This window comes from Etheostoma spectabile, chromosome 2, assembly GCF_008692095.1.
Source record: "Etheostoma spectabile isolate EspeVRDwgs_2016 chromosome 2, UIUC_Espe_1.0, whole genome shotgun sequence".
Taxonomy (NCBI): Eukaryota; Metazoa; Chordata; class Actinopteri; order Perciformes; family Percidae; genus Etheostoma; species Etheostoma spectabile.
The window spans coordinates 5,986,317-5,996,947 of NC_045734.1; the positions used below are offsets into that span (position 1 = coordinate 5,986,317).

General features: G+C 39.3%; 1 long non-coding RNA gene across 1 annotated transcript in view; it reads right to left on the reverse strand.

The window, feature by feature from the left end:
* The window catches only part of LOC116696697 (uncharacterized), a 12,311-nt gene extending 6,702 nt beyond the window's left edge, over positions 1-5,609 (reverse strand). The window contains exons 1-2 of the long non-coding RNA XR_004333807.1: positions 5,596-5,609; positions 5,248-5,249 (exon numbers count right to left, since the gene is read on the reverse strand). This is a non-coding gene — a long non-coding RNA (uncharacterized LOC116696697). The remainder of the gene's footprint in view (positions 1-5,247; positions 5,250-5,595) is intronic.
* Positions 5,610-10,631: the final 5,022 nt, after the last annotated feature.

Consider the following 10,631-nt stretch of genomic DNA (forward strand, 5'->3'; position numbering starts at 1 on the left):
GTGTTAGAGAACAAGTGTTAGAGAACAGGTTTTAGAGAACAGGTGTAAGAGAACAGGTGTTAGAGAACAAGTGTTAGAAAACAGGTGTTAGAGAATAAGTGTTAGAGAACAGGTTTTAGAGAACAGGTTTTAGAGAACAAGTGTTAGAGAACAGGTTTTAGAGAAACAACAGTGTTAAGAACCACAGGGTTTAGAGAACAGGGGCTGTTGGAGAAAAGGTGTTAGAGAACAAGGTTTTAAGCGAACAGGTGAAGAGAAAGGTTTAGAGAAAGGTGTTAGAGAACATGTTTAAGAGAACAGGTGTTAGAGAACAGGTTTTAGAGAACAGTGTTAGAGAACAGTGTTAGAGAACAGGTTGTAGAGAACACAGGTGTAAGAGAACAGGTGTTAGAGAACAAGTGTAGAAAAACAGGTGTTAGAGAATAAGTGTTAGAGAACAGGTTTTTAGAGAACAGGTTTTGAGAAACAAGTGTGAGAACAGGTTTTAGAGAACAAGTGTTAGAGAAAGAACAGGTGTTAGAGAACAGGGTTAGAGAACAAGTGTTAGAGAACAGGTTTTGAGAACAGGTGATAGAGAACAGGTTTTAGAGAACAGTGTTAGAGAACAGGTTTTTAGAGAACAGGTGTTAGAGAACAAGTGTAGAGAACGGTTTAGAGAACAGGTGATAGAGAGAAGTGTTAGAGAACATGTGTTGAGAACAGGTGTTAGAGACAGGTTTTTAGAGAAAGTGTTAGAGAAACATGTTAAGAGAAACAGGTGTAGAGAACAGGTTTTAGAGAACCCGTGTTAGAGAACAAGTGTTAGAGAAAAGGTTTAGAGAACAGGTGTAGAGAACAGGTGTTAGGAGAACAGGTGTTAGAGAAACAGGGTTAGAGAATAAGTGTTAGAGAACAGGTGGTAGAGAACAGGTTTAGAGAACAAGTGTTAGAGAACAGGTTTTAGAGAACAGGTGTAGAACAGGTTTTAGAGAACAAGTGTTAGAGAACAGGTTTTAGAGAAACAGGTTGTTAGGAACAAGTGTTAGAGAACAAGTTTAGAGAACAGGTGTAGAGAACAAGGTGTTAGAGAACAGGTGTTAGAGGAGAACAGGTTTTAGAGAACAAGTTTTAGAGAACAGGTTTTAGAGAAAAAGTTTTAGCGAAGAACAGGGTGTTAGAGAACAGGTGTTTAGAGACACAGGTGTTAGAGAACAGGTTTTTAGAGAACAGGTTTTAGAGAACAGGTGTTAGAGAACAGTTTAGAGAAACAGGTGGTTAGAGAACAGGTTTTAGAGAAAAGGTGTCCTAGAGAACAGGTGTTAGAGAACAGGTTTTAGAGAACAAGTTTTAGAGAACAGGTTTTAGAGAACAAGTTTTAGAGAACAGGTGTTAGAGAACAGGTGTTAGAGAACAGGTGTTAGAGAACAGGTTTTAGAGAACAGGTTTTAGAGAACAGGTTTTAGAGAACAGGTGTTAGAGAACAGGTTTTAGAGAACAGGTGTTAGAGAACAGGTTTTAGAGAACAGGTGTTAGAGAACAGGTTTTAGAGAACAGGTTTTAGAGAACAGGTGTTAGAGAACAGGTTTTAGAGAACAGGTGATAGAGAACAGGTGTTAGAGAACAGGTGTTAGAGAACAGGTTTTAGAGAACAAGTGTTAGTGTGTCAACACAAATCCCAGTCAGCTGCCGCTGTTGCCACCTCTGGTGCAGCACTCCATACAGCTGAAGCAAATACAAACGGAGAAAAAAAGATGTCTGTGTTTGGAGCCATCAGAGTGTTTCAGTGAACACACACAAATATATGTCTCCACAACACAATAACAAGACATCTGAAATATGACAATATGTATGGTACCCCCGAGAGAAGACACCAGACAACAATATTTAATAAAATCTCATTATATTTTCCATCAATCTATCAATCTGATGTCTTTGGTTTTTCTCTAGAGTTCTATCAATTTATTTTGTGATGTGGTTTGACTTGCTAGTTTTATTTAGACAGACAATTGATCATTACACACTTAATGTGTCAGTAATTAATAGCAATTAGGATGTGGAGCTCTAATATGCCACTGAGCATAAAACCTGCAGTTGCTGATTTGTTTGTCTTTTTTGGCCATGTGAGAGCAGCAAAAACAAGTCTTAATACACCCATTGTGGAAATGGCAAAATTTGTTAGCAGACCGTTTATTTATTTACATGTCCCGCAGACATGGAGCAACAGCAGCATTCATTTAGAGATTTAGAGTTGTGCCTCTGACTGCAAGGATGAGTTTTGTTCAATTATATATACAGAATAAATTTGTGGCTCTATGATCCCTTAAGCCAAGAGGAGAATTTCCTCTGTGATGAACATTAATATGGGATCAGGAGTTTTTTATTGTCATTGCAATATCCACTGGAGCCACATACAAATCACGAAAGGCTGTGACATGTTGCGAAAGACACATTTTTTGTGTTAGTTGAAAGAAATTATCGGTAAAAAAATGCACTTAAAAATGTAACTGTCATTATTTTGTAGTGGTGCCTTTTATAATGAATTCAATGTTCCATTTGTTCAAGAAAAGAATGTTGGAAATCATTTCTTTTCTCTTTTTTTATTGAACAAGCACTTTGTTTTATTTTAGCAGAATGCTGAAAGCAACAAAAACGCAGAACTGAGTACGCTTCAATAGCTCTTAATTTATTGCAAGTAATATCGTTATCGCCATATTCAACAACGTTATCAATATTGCATGTTTTCCTCATATCGTGCAGCCCTAATCAGGAGATTCTTTCTACAGTCAGCAGAGAAGAAAAGACAGCCGTTTATACACAACATAACGCTACATCAAGGTATCAATGCGCCCTATGGTAACAGGGACAAATGAGCTCCTGAATGTCTTGGTCTTACGTCTAGCAGAGTATAGAGCAGCGAGCAGAGTGCAGCCGCCTGTGTTGACGACTGGGGGCGACTAGGGCCAGCGAGTATAGCTTTGGCCTACCTCATGGCTCTTAGCCTGTATAAACTGACCTAAAGGAGGCTGCAAACAGCACAGAAGAAATTAATTTGAGTAATTCTGAACTTGGGCCATAGGTCTCATATAGGTGGATCACAATTTGTTGAGCTCAACTGACTCCTTTTTTTTTTTTTATTATACTTTATTAATCCCACAAGGGGAAACTACACTTTTCACTCTGTTGTTATTACACACAGGCCTGAATTACACACACATGCACTAATGGAGAGATGTCAGAGTGGGGGGGCTGCCCATGGAAAGGCGCCCCGAGCAGTTGGGGGTTCGGTGCCATACGGGGACTTGAACCAGCAACCCTCAGGTTCCCAACCCAACTCCCTATGGACTGAGCTACTACCACCCCCAGTTGAGTTTTGTGTTATACTGTATGTTAAGGCTGACCATGATCTATAAAATATTGTTTGGTAGTGTCTCAATTTTTTTGTCATGCCTTATAACTAAGGTAAAGGACACACACAATGTTTACACGAGGGGGAGCATATCTGACCTGTGTCCTCCATAGATTTAACCCTTGTGTTGTCTTCCCGTCGAAATTGAAAATCAACACTTTTGTTGACGCTTTTTATCAATGTTTTTTACTTTTTCTGAAGTTTTTGTCCCTTTTTTAACACTTTTGACGCCTTTTTTCAATGTTTGTCACTTTGTTTTACGTTTTCAACACTACGTAACACTAAGTTATTAACTTCCGTTTTACAGTTATTTTTGGTATTTATGATTCGAGTTAGAAAAGCAGAAATTATTAATTATTTAGACTAAAATACAATGAATGTACAGTATGTTGATGGATAATCACAGACTGGAATATGTCAACCTTTACACAATACTATTTCAAAACCACTTCAATTTTTTTTTCAAATGCTATAAAATTGAATAAGACGCCCCAAAATGAATGAAAGTAGAGATTTGTACTTGCCAAAGAGTGTTGCCTGGAATCAATCATGTTAATTTGGGTAGTTAAAAAAAACACTGATATAGGAAAACGGGTTAATTTGACCCTTGGACAACATGAGGGTTAAGACAGCATTAGGGAAAGGAACCTTTGCCTACATAGAGGCAGTTCAGTGGAATAAGTTAGATCGGCAAATTAAAGTCATTTCCACACTAAACTCTTTCAAAAAGACAGTCAAGGCCTAGTTATTAGAGAGGGTTGTGGAATAGAACAAAAGGCAAATTACTGTTTTTACTTTTATTTATATAAGTAAAATGTTATATCGTGTCTTGTCTTGCCCTGATGTTATCTGTTGAGGACCAATATGGAAATAAGTCCTGGACTTTATTGTGTTTTTATCCTCAATTGTATTGGCTGTCTTTTCCTGTGTAAGGCATTCTTAATGCAGTTAAATAAATCCAATCAAATCAAAATATAAAAGGGAAAACTCTTCAAAATGAATCCCGGCATTTTGACACACATTTTCACGATGCTGTTTAGTCTATGCTTATTTTTCAAAGTGAGGGGTCAAAACCAACAGATAAAAGAGAAAGTTAAAACAGACTCGATAAAACAAGAATACAACAGTTTCATAAACGATGTATCAACACCAAAACGTCTCAACTTCTGATAAAAGTCCATTCGCTGGTGGGCCTTAGCACAAAAAACACCTGTGTTGGCATCAAATGTCAGGTTAGGGTCTAAAATTGTACCCGGATATTTGTACTGCACAACAGCCTGCCCATAAATTAAAACAGGAGAACAAGGCGGAGGTTTCTTCTTTCTAAAATCAATAATCATTTCTTTGGTTTTTAAGACAGTTATGTTTAGGAACGAGTGCTTACACCAATCAATAAAATAATTTACCACCACACCATGACTAGTGTCCTTGTCATCAAGTAGCGTCAAAATTATTGAATCATCTGCAATCTTAACGATGTGTCTGTATAAATCTTGTCTCCGGTACTCATTGGTGTATAAGTTAAATAAAAGTGGTGAAAGGACACAGCTCTGATCGGGAGCCGATGGAAGGTTAAAGCACTGTAAAAGAATTCGATAAAACACCATTTGCCTTCACCCTCTGAGATGTTTCTGTTAAAAAGTCAACTAGCCGTCATACTAGATTCTTGTCCATATTGTGTACGTTGATGAGACGATCAGCTGAAATGGGAGGTTGTATACCGTTTAATGCAGAGGAAAAGCAATAAAAAGCAAGCAAGTACATTTTTTTGCCCCATCACGATGACCCAGTAACAAGACAAGAAAGGTGTTGATCATCAACACCCCCACCCACCCTGTAGGTTAATTGGATTGGGTCTAAACTGCTCTGAGTTGCATCCAAGATCTTTGTTTTCTTACTTTCTCAAAGGTCTTCCTAATGAGAGAAGTTATGGCAACAGGCCAAAGGTCATTTGGGGATTTGGGCGTTTTTTTTCATGGGCACGGGAAACAATTACAAAGTGTTTCTAAAGACGGGGGAACCCTGTGGAGTGGAAGATAAAAGAGAAGATGCCAGCCAGCTGCTCTCTGCACTATTCTTCAGAAGTCTATCCCCAATGTAGTCTGTTATAGGAGTTTTTTTCACCTTCACTCCCCGAACAGAGACACAGCGGATATTCACTGAAATGTCCATCTCAGGGGGAGAATTCATGTATACAGACCGTTCATTACTAAAATCATGGGTGCTAAGTAGATGAGATTGATTGTCCAATTTTCACTTTCACTTGTCTAAATAGTTTTACTGTAACTACAATCTTGTACAAATTGACTCCATTGGAATGAAGGAATACTAGTCAGTGTATATTTCCTGGAGGTAAGAAGAGAAGGAGGAAGGCAGGGCTGTAAGTTTCATTATCTTGTCACATAATACTCCTAATAACACCTCATGTTATTTATAAAACTATTTGGCATTTCCATGCGTTTCCATCACTGGGCCATTTTAATCAATGCACATTTCTGTCAGGGAGTTCAAGCGTGCCCACAAAACTTTTCTTTTGCTTTACAACTGCCTTTGATTTGTATTGACTGGCAACTTCAGAGAGGAATTTCACAAACAAAAACTAATCACACTGCCCATTTTTATTGAAGAGGAAACCATGTAAGCACTGGCGGTTGTTGGAGGTTATTTCTCAGGAGCCCATGTGTGCAGTGAAGACTTAGGTTGCAATATTTCACAGAGGGTGATTCTGAGCTAGCAATAGGATACCAAAACTGAAATTCTATTAGCTGCCATGCTTAAACAGCCTGTGGTTGCTTTTCTGTTTTGAATTTAGAATATGAACTCTTGTACCAGCAAATAAAGGTACCAGTGACACTGTTTGGCCTACGGTATGTTTCCTCTCTGTCAGAACTGGCCAGGGTTGATGTTGACATTTATACTGTGCAAAGGCAAGAAAACATTGTGTGGAATTAAACTGAAGGCCCCGAGACAGAGCCAGGGTAGTTTGCCAGTCCGTCACAGTGCTGACAAAGATGGACATATGCAAAATGAAATACAAAAACATTTATATTCATATAAAACATAGAGAAAAGGGATGTGGCAGAGCACCAAATTACTTCTTTCCGTAAATACTTTGTAGGTACTTGGCAAAAAACCCTCCATATGTGTCGCTCTTGTTAATAACTATGTGTCTGAGTTGACCATACTAACAGGTCCCAGCAGCAGGTCCCATTTTCCTGTCCCTCTGTCCAACTCTGACTGATTTATTCATGGTCCAAACGCACCACATTAACTACATATAGGGTGAATGGGCCCAGGGAGAATACTACGTTTCAGATGAATGAGCTAAGACGTTTACATTTCAAAGCAAATCCTTAAAGACCCTAAATTTCCACTCACTACCAACAGTTCAATGTGAAAGCCTTTCCTCTCCTACCAACACTGTATAACCTTACATGAACCATTTTTAACTTTATAAGATACTGTAACAGGACACAGGCAGACACAGAAGCTCCGCTCATTACAGAGAAGTGCCTCGGCCAAACAATGCATGCTCCAAACCCGTGTGGCTGCCGGAATGTGGGAAACAGTGTGCTGTAAGCTGTAAGCCATGCAAAGTCCAAAAAACTGGAACTCATTGGGTCAATTTAGTGAGAGCCCTAAAAACCCTTCCCTTGGTCACAAACTGGGTTTGCACATTCGATGTGGGGGACAAAATACATAAATGAATATAAAGCATTGGCAATACACCATGTAAGCAAATAATTAATGTCTTAAATTATTACATTAGCTATGCATGAAGAAATATATGTCCCTCATTCACAGATAAAGAAATGTTACCCTACATATTATGTTTTTGTGCTTGGGGTTATTTAAATCTGTTACATCACTCAGAACTCCAATAAGAGAAATGTGGGACTTGAAAGGAGCAGTGCTGCATCAAATGTACTATAAGCGACAATTATGGAGGGCTTTGAAACCCCAACCAGAAGGTAGATAGTAAAAAAATAACAATCTTTAGCCAAATAATCACAAACTCACTATGGGAATTTAAATTAAATTATAATTATTACTTAGGTAGCCTATATTTGAAGCAAAAATAAGGGAAGGCAAAAGATCAATCAATCAAGAATTCCCAAAGAAGGCTGGCTTGCCCAGGGCCAGGCCAGGCCAGAGGCTTCGATCTCCTTCTCTTGACCCTTGTGTTGTCTTCCCGTCAACCGTAAAAATAGTTATCATTTTTTCTGATATTTATCTTATTTTGAAGGGCCATTTTTTGTGATGAAAAAACTGAAAATGGATCAAATTTGACTCCAGGACAACACAAGGGTTAAAACATCCATGGTCTCGTCCCGCTGTCTCTTGTACCTACACAGGTCCCAGCACCCTGTCCCCCCTTCCCCTTCTACCTGCTTGCAGTGCCGCCGCACATGAGGAGAAAGCAGAGAGGGTAGAACAGTAGAGAGAGAGGAGACTGTTTTGGGGGCCACATGAGAGAAATACCTTGCATGCTCGATGGACAATACTGGCGTCTTTTCAACAGAAAGTTGCTGTCTTTTCTACAGAAAGTCACCAGCCTATTGGCAGAGATTAATTTTGGATTTACTTACTCTTAAATTTGCTGACACACCAGCACCTGCCTGGTACTTACATTTGACAGCTAGTGAAGTGACCAGTCTGAACGTACCTCCCCGTTGGGCTGTACCATTTCTCTGGTACCTAGTGAGGGTTTAAAACACATTAGATTATTTCCTGAATTGTTGGTGATGGCAATAGGCCTACTGCATTTAAATACATACAATTTTGGATAGATCAACATTATGTTTTATTACTTTTTTTTTAGTACCCACTAAACTATTATTTTCATCCCTTTAGCGAGGGTCCAAGTCACAACTAGGGGGGTCGGACCCCCCCACAGTGCCATCCGTAATTTGAACACTAGGCATACTACGTTATAGACTGTCCTCCCCCGAAAAATGCCCACGAGTCATTTGTTCAAGCAGCAGTTTGACTCATATTTCCGTGTTAAGAGGCAGCACCCTCTAGAGGGCGTAGTAATGGTGACAGGAGCAAAGCAGGAAGTAAGGTGATGTATGAGAGCGCCAAGGAGCTAAGTTAAGGTGGTGGATGGGTCAAACAAACATGTAGGACTTTCACCTAGGAGACCTCCTATAAGAAAGTAAGCAGAGAAAGTCAGATATATAAGACTTGATATTGCTAATGTCACGTGATGATTTGGACAGCAATTCATTTAAATACTGCAGATTTGTTTTGTTTTGTTTCTTATGCTTAGCGGGGCTTTACCCAACCCAGAATTGTGTCAGTCAAATCGGATTTGGCTCTTCAATATGAAAATTTGACTATTTATTGCTTTTTAATATAGTGTATCAAGCAGTTTTGAACAGTGTTCGGCAGCCATGGGACATTCGGGGGGACAAATTAATGACATAATAAAGTTGACAAGTCTATTAGCCCTTTGAGCTAATGCATATTAACTACCGTAACCAAATAAAAACACTGAGGCACTAGCTTCACTTCTTTTTAACCTACCACAATAAAAGGCCAACTTATATTGATTCCTACTGGGTTGACACTGAGTCCACATAGTATGATGTCCTGCTATTTATACTTTATTATGATTAAAATCCACACGACTGTGTTGTTATGCACTGTGAAGTCTCAAGTCTTTTTTTGACGCCACAGTAATGGTGAACTCTACACTGACTCACAAGTCATTTCCAGGAAAGTCGTGCAGTACAATAGAGGTCGGTGTTGTGACTGTTTGAGCCGCTGTCACTCATCAACACTTCGGTATGGAGTCTGCAGATAAAGCCAGTCAAGAAGGTCCAGACTCAGTGAATGAATACTGAGTCAGACTCAGACAGTGAACAAGGAACACATGCGGGGTGTTTTGAGGTCAAGACCCAGCCTTAAAATTTAATTGGTGTGTGAATGTTTACCTTGAAAAATAAACATCTTATTATGTCTCATAAATATTCAAAACTACTAAACTATTTACAAGGTGAATATAGCAAAACTCAAATTAACATTGCACACTGTTACAATAATCCCATATTCAATAAGTCAACAAACCGTATACACTAAAAATATTTATAGTATGGAGCTACAGGTGTTTCTTTAATACAGGTGAGAAAGTAAATGATCTGAGAGAGAAAAAAATGTTTGAGAGAAAAAGTTATCACACTGACAGCAAAAAATCATTTTATGAGAGAAAAAAAAATATTTGAGAGAAAAAGTTTTTGTACCAATAGCAAAAAAATAATAATATTTGAGACTAAAAAAGTTTGCTATCAGTATGAAATATTTTTTCTCTCAAAACCTACGTCTTTGCTCTCGATGCAATTTCTTTGTCTTATCTCAGGATTTTTCTCTCGCTGTGAAAATTGTGTCATGGGCAGAGCCATGTTCCTATTGGCCAGTCGGGTGAGCTCCGTCTTGTCTTGGGAGTCCATCTGAATCATTACACCATTGTCACCGGCATAGATGCACTGGCCGATCCCCACTGATGGCGGTCCGTCTGCGGCTGCAGGACCTGGAGCTCACCCCCAGTGTTTCAGTTTGATTGTTAAAAAGTGTTTAGATAATTAAAAGTAAATGTAAATGTGCTGTATTTATATAGCGCTTTTCCAGTCTTAACAACTACTCAAAGCGCTTTTACATCTACAGGAAACATTCACCATTCACACACATTCATACACTGTGGCCGGGGCTGCCGTACAAGGTGCCACCTGCTCATCAGATAAACATTTACACACATTCACACTCCGATGCGCAGCACCGGGGGTAACTCGGGGTTCAGTGTCTTGCCCAAGGACACTTCGACAATGACTGCAGGGGCGGGGATCGAACCACTAACCTTCCGATTGGCAGGCAACCGCTCTACCACTGAGCCACAGCCGCCCAAAAAAGGTATTCATGTAGAAGCGGGCTGGCTGCTAATTAGCTAACGCTAGCTTCCGCACTCAACTAAGGCAGCGCATCTACATGCTGGTGACAATGGTGTATTGATTCAGATCGTCTCCCGAGACAAGAGGGTGCTCACCTGACTCCGATAGGAACGTGGCCCCGCCCATCACATTATTTTCACAGTGAGAGAAAAATCCTGAGACGAGTGAAAGAAATTGCATCAAGAGCAAAGACCTACGTTTTGGGAGCGAGAAGAAAAACGTTTTGAAAGAGAAAAAAATTCACACTGAGAAAAAATAAAATATTCAAGAGTTTAAAAAAGTATATTGAGAGGGATTTT